Genomic DNA, 14,737 nt, shown 5'->3' with positions numbered 1-14,737 from the left:
CCGGCGGCCAAGGCGCGGGCGCAGGAGGCCGAGCAGCAGGCTGCGGGGCCCGGCGGGCGACCGGCCCGAGGCGCCCGAGCATACGCTCCGCGGCCGCGCCGGCTGCTCACGCGCGGCGCACAGGGCGGCCTGCAGGGCGGCGGCGGCGCGGTCAGCCGGGGCGCCGTGCACGTCCAGCGAGTCGCAGACGCTGAGGGCGCGACGGCAGCCGGCGGGCCGCTCCTGGCTGTAGCTGTCGCCCGGCGGCCGGCCCCGCTCCATGCTCAGGGCCCGCGGGCGAGGTCCAGGCCCATGGCGAGGGGCGCGGGGCTGGGCCCGGGCCGGGGCCGCGGCCGGGGCGCACGGACCTCCGGCCTCTGGGCACTGGCGTCGGCCGCCGACCGAGTCCCTCAACGCCTCCACCTCACAGCAGCCGGCAAGCCCAGACCTGGAGAGGCCGGGAGCCAGCCCAGCAAGGAGAGGCGGCAAGCCTGGCCTGGAACACCCTGGAACGGCGGCGGCGGGGGAGCCAGCATGCTGGGGCAGCCCCCGAGCCCTCAACAAACAGGAAATTCCAGCCCAGGGCTCCTCCTCGGACTGGGGCAGGTAGGCGAGGAGCTGTCATTAAGAGCAGCCCAAATAAATAACAGTCCTCAGCACACCACACACTGTGCCCCGTTTTGGAGAGCAGTGGGCCATCTGCTCTTTCTCCAGAGGAAGAGCAACCAGAAGGTGATACCCAGGGCTGGAATTAACAAGAGCCTGAAGCAGGAGTCAGGAGGCAAGTCGGATGCCATCTCTGGGCCTCAGTCTCCTTATCTGTAAAATGGGGGGCTGAATGAGGTGAGCCTATCTTAGGTTTTGGCTCATTCTGACATTGGGAAACTCAAGAATCAGAGTTGCTGGATGCTCATTCCACTGTTCTGTTAATGACTGAAGCTGTCTTCTTCCTTGGAGATTACAAAATCATCCGGACTGGCTTAAGTGCCGTCCTGCCTAAGGCAGGACAAGATCAAAAGGTAAGCTCTGGACCTGGACCATACAGTTCTGGACAAGGGACTCACTTCTGAGTCCCTGAAGTCTCCGGTCTCCTCCTGTCACTGGGTCTCACCTCCTGTCCAGAGTTTGTCCAGAGGTTGGCTGGCCAGGCAGAGGCGAAGCGTTAGCCTGCAGTACTGGCTGGAGCCGTAAGCTCACTCTCTCCAAGCGCCGATGCCCTCTGAATTTCCTGAGTGTGGGCTGCACCAGACACGCGTTAAGTGCAGGGCTCACCCCAGAATGGGGGTGGGGGGGCAGTTGCCGTGCTTCCACTGCATTTTAAACATCAGTCCTCTCCTGAGGCCCTGGAGATGAGCCAGTTTACCGTAATCCACAAGGACCACGAGCAGATCAGGAGAAACCAGTTTAGGTACTGGCAAAGATGAGGGGGCTTGCATTTCCTTTAAAGAGATAATACACCCAGGTTTCCTCCACCCCCACTCCAACCCAACTCCCAACGTCCCCTCTAAGCTTTAGAATTCCAGGGTCCTAGTCAAAAGCAGAGTACAAGATAAAAGTGGCGCATTCCTGAGGGGCTGGGGTGGGGGAATGCCTGAGGAAGGCAGGGCCTCTCCATCCTAGGTGCTCCCGCAGAAAAGAGCTGGACACTCCCAAGTCCCGGGCTGGATCTCCCGGCCCGGAGAGGCCCTGGGGGTGAATCCGTATTTCCTGGGACTAGTTATTAACAATGATGAGGATGGCTTCTTCCTCTCGGGATGCATATTCCCCATGTAATAGATGGTTCCGCAGAAGGGCCCTTCCCAGGATCCTTTGGGCATGGAAACAAGAACACAACCCAGGAATCCTGACTCACAGTTCCAAGTTTAAGTCTCCCACACTCGACTTCCCTATCTGCATATCTGTCTGTCTGTCCTCTCTCACACACACATGGGGAATTACCCCTCCCGAAAAGAGTAAGGCTGCTCAGTCACAAACCTCCACCCAAGCCAATGGAAGTGCAAGCACAGGGCAGTGGCCATAGGAACCTGTCTCTGGGGACTGAGGGGGACAGGATGAAAGGGGATGGGGTGCTTTAGAACCCACTGGCTCTCTCAGTAGGACAGCAGGATGGGATAGGAGGGGAAAGGCCCCCAGCTACACCTATACACACACACACAGCTCGGGCAAGGCAGCCAGCAGTGCCGGGTCCAGAGGTGAAAGAACATCTCCCATTCTCCAAGGACACACCAGCTCCCAGCTCCCACCGCACCTGCAGAATCAGCCCAGGTAGAAGCTCAGCCTGGCTCAATTCCCAAACCCGGAACAGCTGCCTCTTCCTCACTTGGCGGCCTCCTTCCTACCTCTTCCCAGAAACCTCTCCTGACCCGGAGAAACACAGCAGAGAAGGGCACCTGCCTACACAAATATGTCCAGCCAAAGACATCAAGCCAGTTGAAGACCTTAGAAAGGAGATCAGTGCAAACATACACCACTTTTCCCTGTTGGCATCAGCCCTCTGTCGGGGACAAGGTCTCCGTGTTCTGACAAGATTCTTTTCCAAAGAGATGCGGCAAGTACAACTCCACTCAACAGAGCCCAAAGGAAATTAGGATAGCCCACCAAGCTCCAGGCTGGGACCTTGTAAACAGTACAGGATTCCTTAAAACCAGCTCTCCTGTCAGTTCTCTGTTTCTTAAGGTCATCAGAAACACCAAGCTGAATCTGTCACTTAAGGGTGAGAGACCTCAGGGAAGTGTCTAGGGGAATTAAAGATGCGATCTCTCGTGATGCCTGCGGTGTGCATTCTGGGCAAGGATGGACACACGCTTCCCTGGAAGCAGAGAGTGCAGAAGATGAGTGCCGAGCAGCCCCTTCTGCTCCAAGCGCCGGGAAGTCAGGAGAACAGGCTGACTCTAGAGGTACCCACAGCTTGGGAAGCTGGACTGGCTATCCAGACCAGCCCAGGCCTCAGATGCTCTGCATGACAAAAGAGGGTGCCCGTGTGGGCACCTTGTGCCTGGGGGTGGTGGGGATATACTACTAACCCACTCCAGGGGAGCCAGGGTGAAAGAGGACCCCTGCAAAGGTGTGACATGAGCACAGCACAGAAATGGAACGCTGGTCATGAGGCAGAGGAAAGGGCGGGCTCCAGCCCAGGTGCCCCACAGAACCTTGTACCTAGTCTCCACTCAAATATTTGCTGGTTGATCCACTGATAAGTGCTAAGGTGTGCCCAACTCAGGCCACACAACCCACGGGGAGCCTGTGGATGTCCTTCTCAGAGAGGAGGAAGAGCCAGCTTTCTGCTAAAAGGCAAAGGGTGCATGTGGGTGGCTGCGAGGGAAAGGCTCTGGCTTCTTTCAGCAGCCTCCAGTGGTCCCGGAGCCACGCTGGCCCTCCAACATCGCACTGGCTCTTCTTGTCCACAAGGTGGCAGCAAAACATCTTCCTGCAGCCAGGGGCCACCGGCTGTGCAGCAAGGAAAGGGGGGCACCTCAGTAGCAGTCCACAGTGACCAGGCATGTTGGCCATGCCCTTTGGCCAGAGAGTCCAAGGGAGGTGGCGAGTGCCACACTCAAGAGCTACCTGAAGCTGGATGGTCTCTAGCAAGTTCTGTTCTCTGTGCAGGTCCCTGGGTCTGAGGAGAAGAGGGGACACTCTGGGCTGCCCCCAACCCCTGCTTGCCCACAGCCTCCCCAACAACCCGCCGCTCATGCCAGCCTGCAGGACACGGCCTCTTTACAAGGTTCGGGAGTTGTCCACGGAGACAGCTTGACGCAGGAGCAACAATGAACCTCCAAATTCCATCCCCAAATCACTTCACCCCCAGTGTCCACCTTAACTAATGGCACAGGCAAGAACCTTCCAGGCACGCTCTTCCATTCCCTCCTTTTTACCACTCCCCCACATGCAATCCGGGGTCAGTCCTGTTGGCTCCACCTCCTCAACGTGTCCCAGATCCACCTCTCACCACCTCCTTTGTACAGCCCAAGGCAAGCCACGGCCCTGCCCACCTAAACCCCACAGCAGCTTCCTAATCTCCCCCAACCCCCACCCCACTGCCAATCCAGAAGTGACCTGGGCACTCCCAGCCACTGCCCCCCAGTGGGCTTTCCACTTGGTATAGAATTACACCAGGCTCCTGATTCTTTTCAAATGCCCATGTGCCCCTTTGGTCTGACTTGCTGTAACTCGTCCCCCCACCCCCGACCTCCGTGCCTGCATCAGCCACACAGCCCAGAAGGGCCAGGGCGTCTGCACTTGCCCATCCTTCAGCTCGCCCAGGTCTCCTCCCAAGGGAGCCTTCCCTCACCATCTGAGCACCTAGCTGCTCTCTGAACAACAGCCATCTCACGCTCATTACTCTCAGATACTGCTCTGGTGTGTTCGATGCTCCCCCACTAGAACTTGGCCAGGCATGCCGAGGTGTGTAAGGATTCTGTGTGAATGAATGAAGGAATGTGTTTGCTGAGCATGAACTACACACCCAAGCTTTTGTTCTCCTTGTGCAGAGAGAGGCAGGCTTGTAAGAGAAGGCCCTTGGCTGGAACAGTCTGTCAAGGAGATAAATCACAGGCCAAATAACGAGCACAGAGCCCAGGTCAAGAGGCATGGCGGTGCACTGGCAAGACACACACACTGTGTGAGAGGTTGAGAGGACTGGGTTTGGGATCAGCCTCTGGCACCTATTAGCTGTGTGCCCATCAACAGACACCTTACCCTCACTGGGTCTCGGGTTTTAGTCTCTAAACTAGGGATAAGCCCACCTTTTCAGCTGAAGTTGCTATGAAGAGCAGAGATGTGACTGTGGAGGGTCCAGCACGGTGCCTGGCACTCGACAGGTGATCAATAGAAGGAGCCAGAGTGATATTGGGCACAGGAGCCTTAAACCAGTGCTAGCCTTCTTCCAATCAGAAACCTAGTTGGACGCCTCAGTAGTTCCACCTCGGCTCAGGCCTGTTGATTACTGGTCCCTCCAGCTCTTCTCCGAGAGACTGCACAGATGGACCTAGGCGATCCCCGAGGCCCATTTGGATCATGTCTCCCTCTGAAAATATGATGAAAGCTGCTACGGGCTGAATTGTGTTACCCTGAAATTCACATTTTGAAGTCCTAACACCCCCGTACTTTAGCATGTGACCTTATTTGGAAATACGGTGGTTGCAAATGTAATGAGCTAAGATGAGGTCACACTGGAGTAGGGTGGGCCCCTAATCCCAGATGACTGGTGTCCTCATAAAAAGGGGAAATTTGAAGAGAGAGACGGCCACGCACAGAGGGAAGACGATGTGAAGAGAACCAGCGAGCATTCAGCTATCTACAAGCCACAGAGAGGGCCTGGAACAGACCCTCCCCTAGCGACTTCAGAGGGAGCGCGGCCCTGCCCACACCTGGATCCAGGCTTCTGGCCTCCGGAACTGGGAGAGAATAGATTTCTGCTGTTTGAAGCCCCCCAGTTTGTGGTACTGTGGTACAGCAGCCCCGGGAAACATAGAGAAGCTGAGACTCTGGGGGTGGGCTCCAGGGGGTCGGGCAGGTAGGCTGAACAGAAACATCTCCGGACCCTCCCAGCGCTGTTCGGAGGAGATGGGGAATTCTGCCCCCATCTCCCAAGTTCAGGGTGTCAGCTGCTCAAGGGCTGCCTTTCCCCAAAGGGAGGAAACTAGGACCACCCCCCAAGGGGCCGAGTAATCCCAGCCCAGAAACGGCCTTCTAGCACCAAATGAGCTACCCAATGGCAGTTTCTCCACACTCCTTTCTCTCCGCAAACTCTGTCCTAGGCACCATGGTGGACAGGACAAGGGTCCTCCCCTCAAAGACTCAGTCCCTCTGTGCATCCCCAACCGGCCTCCTGACCTGGTTCTGCCTTGCCACACTCTAAAACCCAGAGAGGGTCCTAGACAGACACTGCTCCCCGCTCAGAAGGAGACACGTCCACGGGGCCATCTGAGGACCACGGGCCCCGCGCATGCGTGCTCGGCCGGAAACTCTGATGCTTTTCAACAGCTCCTCCCTGCAGAGGAAAGGGAGCAGCCTGCACACATCTCATTCCCCATAATCCTCCCGACGGCCTGAAGGGCAGGCAGTAGGACAATGCACACGACCACATCACAGACAGGGATTCTGAACTCAGAATCTAACAGAATACGTTCCCTAATGCCTTTTCATCCTGATTTTGACACGTTTCCTGCATTTCATGCCTTTTTAAATGCTGTTCTCTTCCTTTAAAACTGAACACATGGTCCAGCTTAAGTCCCATGGGCTAAAAATCTGCTTCTTTCAGCCCAATGGGCTTCTAAAATGCATTCCATTCATGAGATCTTTACTCTTCCACAGCAGTATCAGCTCTCCAGTTTGCTCTCATCTTATTTTGATAAAAGTAAAATATTTTAATAAAGGGAAGATGCAATAAAATATTCAAATAATTGCATTAATTTTGCTCCCAGGTGGAGGAGCTGCAGAAACGGACCTGCTGCTGCCGGGTGGCGCCTCGACCTGAGTGCTCAGGTACAGACATGGAAGGCCGGGGTCTCAAGGAAATGGGCTGAGGGTCTGCGTACACTTTGGAAAAAAAGACTCAAGTAGTTTGAGAGTCTACTGGACAAAAGTTTAAGAGCATCTGAATTCCTCTTACAGGTTTTGAAAGTGGGGCAGGTAACTTCCCCAGGGGCGGGGCCTACAGAGACGCAGGGCTCTGCCCCATTCCCTAGGCCAGGCCCGCCCACTGTCCCCAGCACCGGACACACATGCCCAGGCCCTAGGCAGCCTCAGGGTGGGCTCTGCATCAAAGAAGCCACAGCCCTCTGGGGGGCTGGGCCCAGGTCAACACCAGCAGGGGCTGGACAAGGAGACCACCTCCCTCCAGCCCTGCCAGCTCAGCCGCAGATGCTCAGCTCATTCTCACTGGCAGCATGAAGCCCTGGGGCCTCCCAGACCTCACGGCCTCCTCTCAGCGTCCCCAGCTCATCTTGTCTCTGCCGTAGGAACTAATAGAGAATCTGTTCTCATCTCACCAGGGCCTGCGCTCCTGGGCACACACAGGACAGCAGACACCTGCCCCTGCGCTCAGAGCCGGCCTCTGCTCGGGGCCCCCAGGACCAGCAGAGTCACCTTTGTTGCCCTATACACCCAAGGCAGCGGCTAGCTGGGAAGCCACTGGTCACCTGATAATCAGAGCCACTTATCAAACACGACAGGCCCCACTCTGAGCACTTTACACATATTGACCCAATCAGCCCTCACGACAACCCTTTGAGAAAAGCACTGTTAATCTACCCATTTTACAGATGAGGAATCTGAGCCACAGACACCAAGTAACTTGCCTAAGGTCACTAGCTAGTAGGCAGCTGAAGCTGGCATTCCAATCCAGGCTGTCTGGCTGGCCCAGGCGCTTGAGCCTCCCTGGCCTGGTGAGATTTCTGCCTACATAGGAGCCCAAAGTTCATCTTGCAGGCAGCCCCCACCTATCTTCCTCTCCTTCCTCCTGGGTACTCACACCCGGGCGGCCCAGCCTTGCCCTTCCTAGCAGAGCCCCTCCTTCCAAAAAGACCCCCCGCCTCAGTGGTTCCTACTCACCCACCTCCCAAACAAACTCCTGCCCCCAACTCCCACTCTCCCAGCCCTGGATGAGTCCAAGGGGCTGACACAGGTTCTGGAGCTTACAAAGGAGAAAGCAGGCAAAGGGGAGCTCCCTGGGGCTGATGGGCCCTCGGCACACCTCACATTCGTGCCATGTAGACAGAGCCACAGAGGGCCAGGCCAGCCTGCCGCTCAGGGAGGAGAGGATGAGCATGTGAGACCACCTCCCGACCTGAAGATCCTCTTCTTCCCTGAGAGACCACAAGCTCCCTGAGCCCTCCAGGAACCCAGGAACGTGTGATGGAGGAATTCCCTACTCCAAGACCTGCCCTCCCCACCTGCCCTGCAGGGTCTCCACCGCCCGGCTTCTGCCCACATCCGGCGGTGGAGGCCCGAGCACTGCCCCAGCCCACTCGCAGAAGGACCCAGGCAGGGCAACCACCTGAGCTCTCTGGGCACAGGACTGGCCCAGATGCGGCCGGCTCAACCGCACAATTTTCCTGTTAAGCAGCACTCCGTGTTCCCAGCCCCACTGTTCTCCTGCATCGCAGAGCGACTGAGAATGGGAGTCAGAAGCTCAGCAGTGGGGTCTTAGACTTTCATCTGAATTCCACTTTCATCTGCCTTCAGTCCGATGACTCGCTGCCCCAGCCAGCCCATCAGCTCTCAGGCCTAGGCCCCCAGGCGACGCCATCACTGCGAAACAGTGTCAGGTGACCCTGCTGACCACTGGGGGCCCACAGAGGATGAGACGGAAGGAGCTCCATGGTGGACGAGGCCCTCCCCGTGCTGGGCTGCAGGGCCCTCAGCTGCCAGATGAGAAGGGCTAGGAGGGCTCTGAGCCGTCCGCGGAGCCACTGTCCTCTGGGAACTTACAACACCAGAGCCATGAGACCCCCGGGAGGACCCCTCCCTGGAGAGCAAGGAGAGCCAGGCCAGGGTCAGTCAGCAGTAGCTCTGCGCGGCCAGTCTCAGGGCCGCCAGGCACGGCCAGTGCACGACACGCAGTGGCAGAGGTGGAAGTCCCTGGTACCCTGTCTGCAAATGCCCACGCGGCCCAGGCAAACAGGTCTCACGCTCTCCTCCCTGGGCTTTCTGTGCCCCCTCCTCACCCCCCAGCCTGCCCTGCTCACTCACGCCCACCACGTTCCTGAAGTCTTTGACCTTGGTGTCCAACCCCTACTCCAAGCGCGCCGGGCCCCAACCGTGCCGAGCTGGCACAACGCGAGGCTGGGGCCCGGGGAAGCCCACTGGCTCTGGGGGTCAGTGCTGATGGTGGGACAACCCCAGAGGAGGCTGAGCTGGTTGGTGGGGAAGGAGGAAGCTGAGAGCAACACGCAGCCAGGCTCATCGGGTTTAAAGACAGGAGAGAGAGCAAATATTCAACTATATAAAAATGAAAAGTCCTGAACGAGAAAAAACGGTAAAAACCCTCAGAGGAATACAATTAAAGGGAAATCAACATCTGGGGGAAAAAAACATAACTATGTCAATGGGTTACTATTAATACATACAAAGCTCACAGACATTGCTTAAGAAAACAAACACAAAATCTGGACAAGAGTAAAGATAGTACAAATAGCCAATACACATGGGAACCACTCATGCTCCTTTGGTCTTCCAAGAAATAGAAATTTAAAATGAAATCTACTTCTCACCGAAGAAAGCCCTAAGAGCTGGCTTCTGTGTTAGGGAGGCCCCTGTGGCAGCAAGCGTGCATGTGGGGAGTGGGTCCTCTGGTCCTGCTGTCGGAGCCATCACCGCTTCACTCTCATCTGGCTGGACAGCAGCTCAGCCCAGCGCACAAAGGGGAAAAGGGCCCTTTGCCCCTCATGCTAATGTCGCAGGGGCCCCTACAGAGACCATCTGACACAGAGGGAAAGGTTTAGGCCCAAAGAAGTCCAGCACTTCCAAAAAAGTGAAGCAACCCCAAGTATCCCACGACATGGAAATGAGGAAGTAAAGCATTGCGTCTCTAGAAAGTGGAATATCGTGCAACCATTTAAACTAATGTCTGCAGAGACTCTCTTACCTAGTATATTGCAACACTTTGGGTCTTTTTTTTCCCTCCCCAAAGCCCCAGTGCATGGTTGTATATCCTAGTTGCAAGTTGTTCTAGTTCTTCTACGTGAGCGGCAGCCAGAGCACGGCAACTGGTGGTGTGCGTGGTGTGGTTCCTTGCCCAGGAATTGAACCTGGGCCGCTGAAGCGGTGAGCGCCAAACTTTAACCTCTAGGCCATCAGGGCTGGCTCATGATTATTTTTTTTAAAAGCAAGATACAAAACTGTATGTAACGTGGCCCCACGCAAAAAATGCAGCAAGAAAGGACCACATCAAAATGAGGACAGGACCGACTGTGATACTTATGACCCACAGTGAGTATTTTTCTGCCTCTTCTTGTTTTTCTGTGAAATGCATATTTTCTGAAATGTTTATAGAGAGTATATTACTTTTGTAAAAAGAAAAAGAAACAGAAGACCGTTTGACCTAAGGATGAGGGCTCGACGAGGGACAGAGAACTTGCTCGCCAGGAAAATGAACGGGCTTGCCTCTCCTGGCTGAACCCTGGGTGCCCCAAAGCCTGCCACACCTGCAGCTGCTCTGGGTCACACATTCTAACGAGGGCTCAGGAGAGCTTTGTGATCCTGGCTCTGGGTGGGACACAAAAGAAGTGGACTATGACTAATAGATACAATGAATGTACGCTTTGCCCAAATTTTAAAAATTTTCTTTTAGGGTGTAAAACCACATTCACAACACACTCAGAAAACTGCTCTTGGCCCCCTGCCCTCCTCCCTTTCCTTCATGAGGAAGCTTCCAGAATGAGTGTCCACTCCCCACACCATCTCAACAGGACTCGGCCTCCCGCCCTTCCCCAAACTGCCCCAGCCTGGGCAGCAAGGAGCAGCCGCACACCGAATGTTCTTGTAGCCAGCCCCGGTCCATGCGACGGTTCAGCTCACTCTTCTGTTAGCTTCATAATATTTCACAGTATGTATGTTCCAGCCACCATCCATGTCCTACTGAGGGGCATTCCAGTTGCTTCCATTTTTTTTTTAATCACTACAAGCAAGGCTGTAATCAATACCTGTGTACCTGTGAGTCTCTTTCCACGGGACACATGCCCCAAAGTAGGACAGTTGGGTTCAAAGGCATATGAATTTTTCATGTTAATGGATAATGCCTGATTACTTTTCCAAACAGAAGGCAGCAATTCATACCCCCATTCTCCCACCGGCCATGTACGAGAACACCCATTCTGCCACCCTCACCAGCATCAGAAGCCATCCGTGTACTTTCTGCCATGCGGACAGGGACACAGGCCCTGCTCTTGTGATCTGCATTTCCCTGATTACTCGGGGTTAAGCATCTTTTCATAGTCATCGACAATCTGCATTTCCTCTTCTGTGAACCATCTGCCTGGTCCTATTCTTTGCCTGCTTGTCTTTGGGGTTTTAAAAATCCTTTCCTTAAAACTGGCAGGAACTCTTTGTATAACAGGCATCTTAACTATTTATCTTGCATATGCACACAGCAAGCAAATTCTCCTACTCTATTCCACAGAAATGTAATTAAATCTGTTAATTTTGTAATTGATTATATTATAACATCTGAACAGTAACAGCAACAAAAATCCACTAGACGGTAGTGATGCTAAGAGGAGGCGGGGTGAGGAGAGGATCTTCTTGATAGAAGAATACAGCTAAATCCTGCAGAAGGCACGTCCGCTGAGAAGATCACCCGTGGTAACTCCAGTGTACTGGATTCAGGCCTGGATCATTGAGGCCCAGGAAAACGAGTAAGTGAAAGCTGCCGGGCGCCGCTTATTTGCAGCTTCGGAATTCTCCCCCACAGATTACTTACGAACTACAAAGCGGGAGGAGAAAGCCCTTCAGGATTGGAGATCCGGTCTTAATCTCCTTAACAGCATCACTAACAGCAGGGCCCAGGGTGACACAATAGGCGGTAATCCCGTCAAAAGGGTTTGACCTGGATCTCCTGAAGCCCCTAGATGTCCCTTCAGGTCAGGGGCAGCACGGGGGATGGAGGACCCCACATGGCAGGACCCAAATCCGGAGCACAGAATGCCCACAGGAAATCCAGCTGGACTCGTCAAGAGTCTGCGTGACGCCCCGTGAGGGATCCTGCCCCATCCTGATCCCATCCTGACTTGGAAAAACAAAAAGGCTATCAAACATTTTGGGATAATTGAGGAAATTTGGTTATGGATGAACTATTAAGGGATGTTAGAAAATTCTCGTTAATTTTCTCAGGTGTGACACTGCTATTACGTTATGTGTAAGAACGGCCTGCCCCTAGGAAATGCCCGCTGAAGTGCCTGGAGGGGGAACACCCACCCCGTCTACAACTACTGACCACAACCACTACCTAAAAGAGAGAGTGAGAGGGAGGGACCGGGGAAAGCAGCCGGAGTAATCTTCAAGGTGGCCATTTTTCAAAATAAAAAGCCGGAGGGAAATCTTGTCAGTCTTTTCCTCTATAAATTGTGGGTTTCCTATCTGGCTTAAGAGGGTCCATCTTATCCCAAGATTAGATAATATTCTTCCAATTTTCTCCTCTATCTTAAAAAGCTTTATCTTTCTCGTGGCACAGTCGCGCACGCTGCTCAGAGCCCAGGCTCTGAGACCAGGCTGCGTGGTTCAGGTCCCGCCTGTGCCGTTAGTAGCGAGCAAATTCCTCTACATCTCTGTGCCTCGGTTTCCTCCTTTGCAAGATGCGGTAACACTTCCCCCGTGGGGCTGTCCTGGGAATTACAAGCAAGCACAGGCAGCAGGGCCTGGCCCGCAATGAGCACGAACAGAAGCTAATCTCGTACCTGCTCTCTGGATACCAGCTCTCATCCCACCCCCTGCACCCCACCCCAGCTTAGAGCCGTGCGCTGCCAGCACCACAGCAAGAGCTGTCAATCCTGCCACATCTGCAGCACAAACACAGAGTGCTGGAGGGTAGGGAGGCACGTTTGAACAGTTTAAGAACACACCATGCCAGCAATGTTCACAATAAAGTCACGACTCCCGTGAAGCGGTGTCTGGCAGTGGGGCCCATGAAGGCAGCCAGGCGGCCAAGGCACCGCCCACCTCCTGCTGGCACCTGGGTGGAAACCTGACTCCGCCCTCTGCACACGCCGCTTCCAGTAAACACGTTTTCTTTGGAGCCAGCTCAGCAAAAATTCAAGGTCCCCCCAGATGGGGGAAGGCCTCGCTCAGGGCCTCACACCCACTGTCACCCATCACTCCCCCCGCCCCGTGGCGAGGGCCACACAGTTTGGGTCAGTTCAGGGCCGCCTTCTGGCCAGTCACTGGCTCCTCCGCTTCTCCCCCTCCCTGGGGGCCTGATGGAGGGAGGGCCACTTGCACGCTTTCTAGGGAAGCTTTCTCACCAGACATGACCACCCTCTAAGGCCTGAGCCGTCAACCTGTCAGAAGCATGCACCAAAAAGCAGGATACCCAGGTTCTCCACGACCTCCCAGCTCTGACCTCGCTCTGACCCCTCGAGGAGGAATGGGGACTGTGAGGGGGAGGACAGAGATCTCGGTGTACCGCCATCCTCTTCCCAGTCACCTCGGAGCCCGGCGTGTGCTGGGCACTCAGCAAGCACCAGCAACCTGGGACCGAGCCAGACAGCAAGCCAGGCGTGTCAAAGACCCAAGTGAGAGGCCCTCCCCACCTCCTGCCTGAGGGGAGCCACAGGCCTCAGAAAGAGACCCGCTGGCCCCCACCATACATCGCCTCCCCACTGCCAGCCCCCACGGCTCTGGGGGCTGCAGAGCTCTACCCTCGGGCACCAGACAGCCCGCAGCCCCACCTGCCCTCTGCTGCTTGGGCCAGCAGGGGCCCACCTGGCTGCGAGGGAACCCTGTACTGAGACAGAGCCATGCGATACAGGTGGGGGGCTCCCTGAGTGGCCTCTGGTGCCCAGGAGGGCTCCTGGGCTGGTACAGAGCAGGGAGACCCCCTGGTCACTGGTCAAGTTTAGTCGAGTGTTACCTGCCAGGCCGGTAGTGGGCTCAGGGCTCAGTGTCCAGAGGGGAAGCAGTGAGCCAAGCAGACACCAGCTCATGACAAGGCCAGCAGGAGGAAGAGTGCCAACAGCTCCAGGCCCCATTAGGCACCAGGCCAGGGAAGGCTGGGGAGAGGGGCACCCAAGAGGCCAAGGCCTGGAACCCAAAAGGCGGGCGCGGGAGCTGGACAGAGCCTGGTTTAGAGCCCAGCTTCTGAGCCTCAGTGAGGCTCACTCTTCTCACAGGTAAAGGGCAGTAACATCCCTGGAGGGGCGCAGGGCCCTAGGGCCACAGCCGGCAGGTGGAAGGAGGGGAGAGAGCGTATTAACACAGGTTCAGGCTGGCGTCATCCACAGAGTAACAAGCTCTTTGAGAGCGCTATGAGATGACCTCTGTCTTCCCTGGGTTGGCTGGAGGAGGCCTCAAGACATCCTACCCAAGAGGTCATGAAGCACGCTAAAGGCAGAGGGCTGCACGGCCAGCCCATGTGCGGGGTTCTGGCCAGCTCCCTGGATAAAGGTTAACAACGGGGTTGGCAAAGGGAGCTCGCATTTATTGCTGCAATACAACGGGGTGTTCCTTCCTGGGCAGGACCAAATCACCTCACCTCCAAGGGGAGGCAGGGGCAGGTCTCCCCACTTCACAGCCAGGAAGCGGACCGAGAAGCGGAGCAAGGAAGCCACCACAGGGCTACTAGTGAAGAGAGGCTTTCTTCCGTGCCACATGCTTTCCAAGGTATGGATACATTTACAAACGTTCAACTTTTATACATATATAACTTGGCATAAATTAAGGACAGAACACAAACAAAAACACCTTACAAAAACAGCCCGGGATGGGGGGAGGGGGATGTTGTCACATCTGCTGGTGACACATCCTAACACCCCTGCTGTGGGTAATGGGGAGGTGGCCAGCAGGATACCCAGCCCATCTCCCCTCAGTGAGCTAGAGGGAGGTCACCATGATGCAAAAAGGCCTAGGGGCCTGGCTGGGCCCTGCTGCCAACCAGTGACCTTGAATCCTGGGTCAGCCACTCGCGCCCTCTCTGGCCTGCAAAGGGAGGGCTGGGCTCGCCCTTCTCCACCTCTATCTGCACTGCTGTTGGGCTGCACGGTCAGCATCCGATTCCCGAATTGTCTGCGCCTCACCATCCAGCACTTGATCTGACGAGTGTGTA

At 55.6% G+C, this 14,737-nt stretch overlaps 1 long non-coding RNA gene across 1 annotated transcript in view; it reads left to right on the top strand.

Moving 5' to 3' along the window:
• Positions 1-12,371, top strand: part of LOC124243453 (uncharacterized) — a 14,503-nt gene extending 2,132 nt beyond the window's left edge. The window contains exons 2-3 of the long non-coding RNA XR_006889670.1: positions 6,405-11,336; positions 11,812-12,371. This is a non-coding gene — a long non-coding RNA (uncharacterized LOC124243453). The remainder of the gene's footprint in view (positions 1-6,404; positions 11,337-11,811) is intronic.
• The last annotated feature ends 2,366 nt before the right edge of the window (positions 12,372-14,737 follow it).

The sequence above is a fragment of the Equus quagga genome, chromosome 8 (assembly GCF_021613505.1).
Source record: "Equus quagga isolate Etosha38 chromosome 8, UCLA_HA_Equagga_1.0, whole genome shotgun sequence".
In the NCBI taxonomy this organism is placed as follows: Eukaryota; Metazoa; Chordata; class Mammalia; order Perissodactyla; family Equidae; genus Equus; species Equus quagga.
This window is presented reverse-complemented; position numbering and strand designations above follow the sequence as displayed.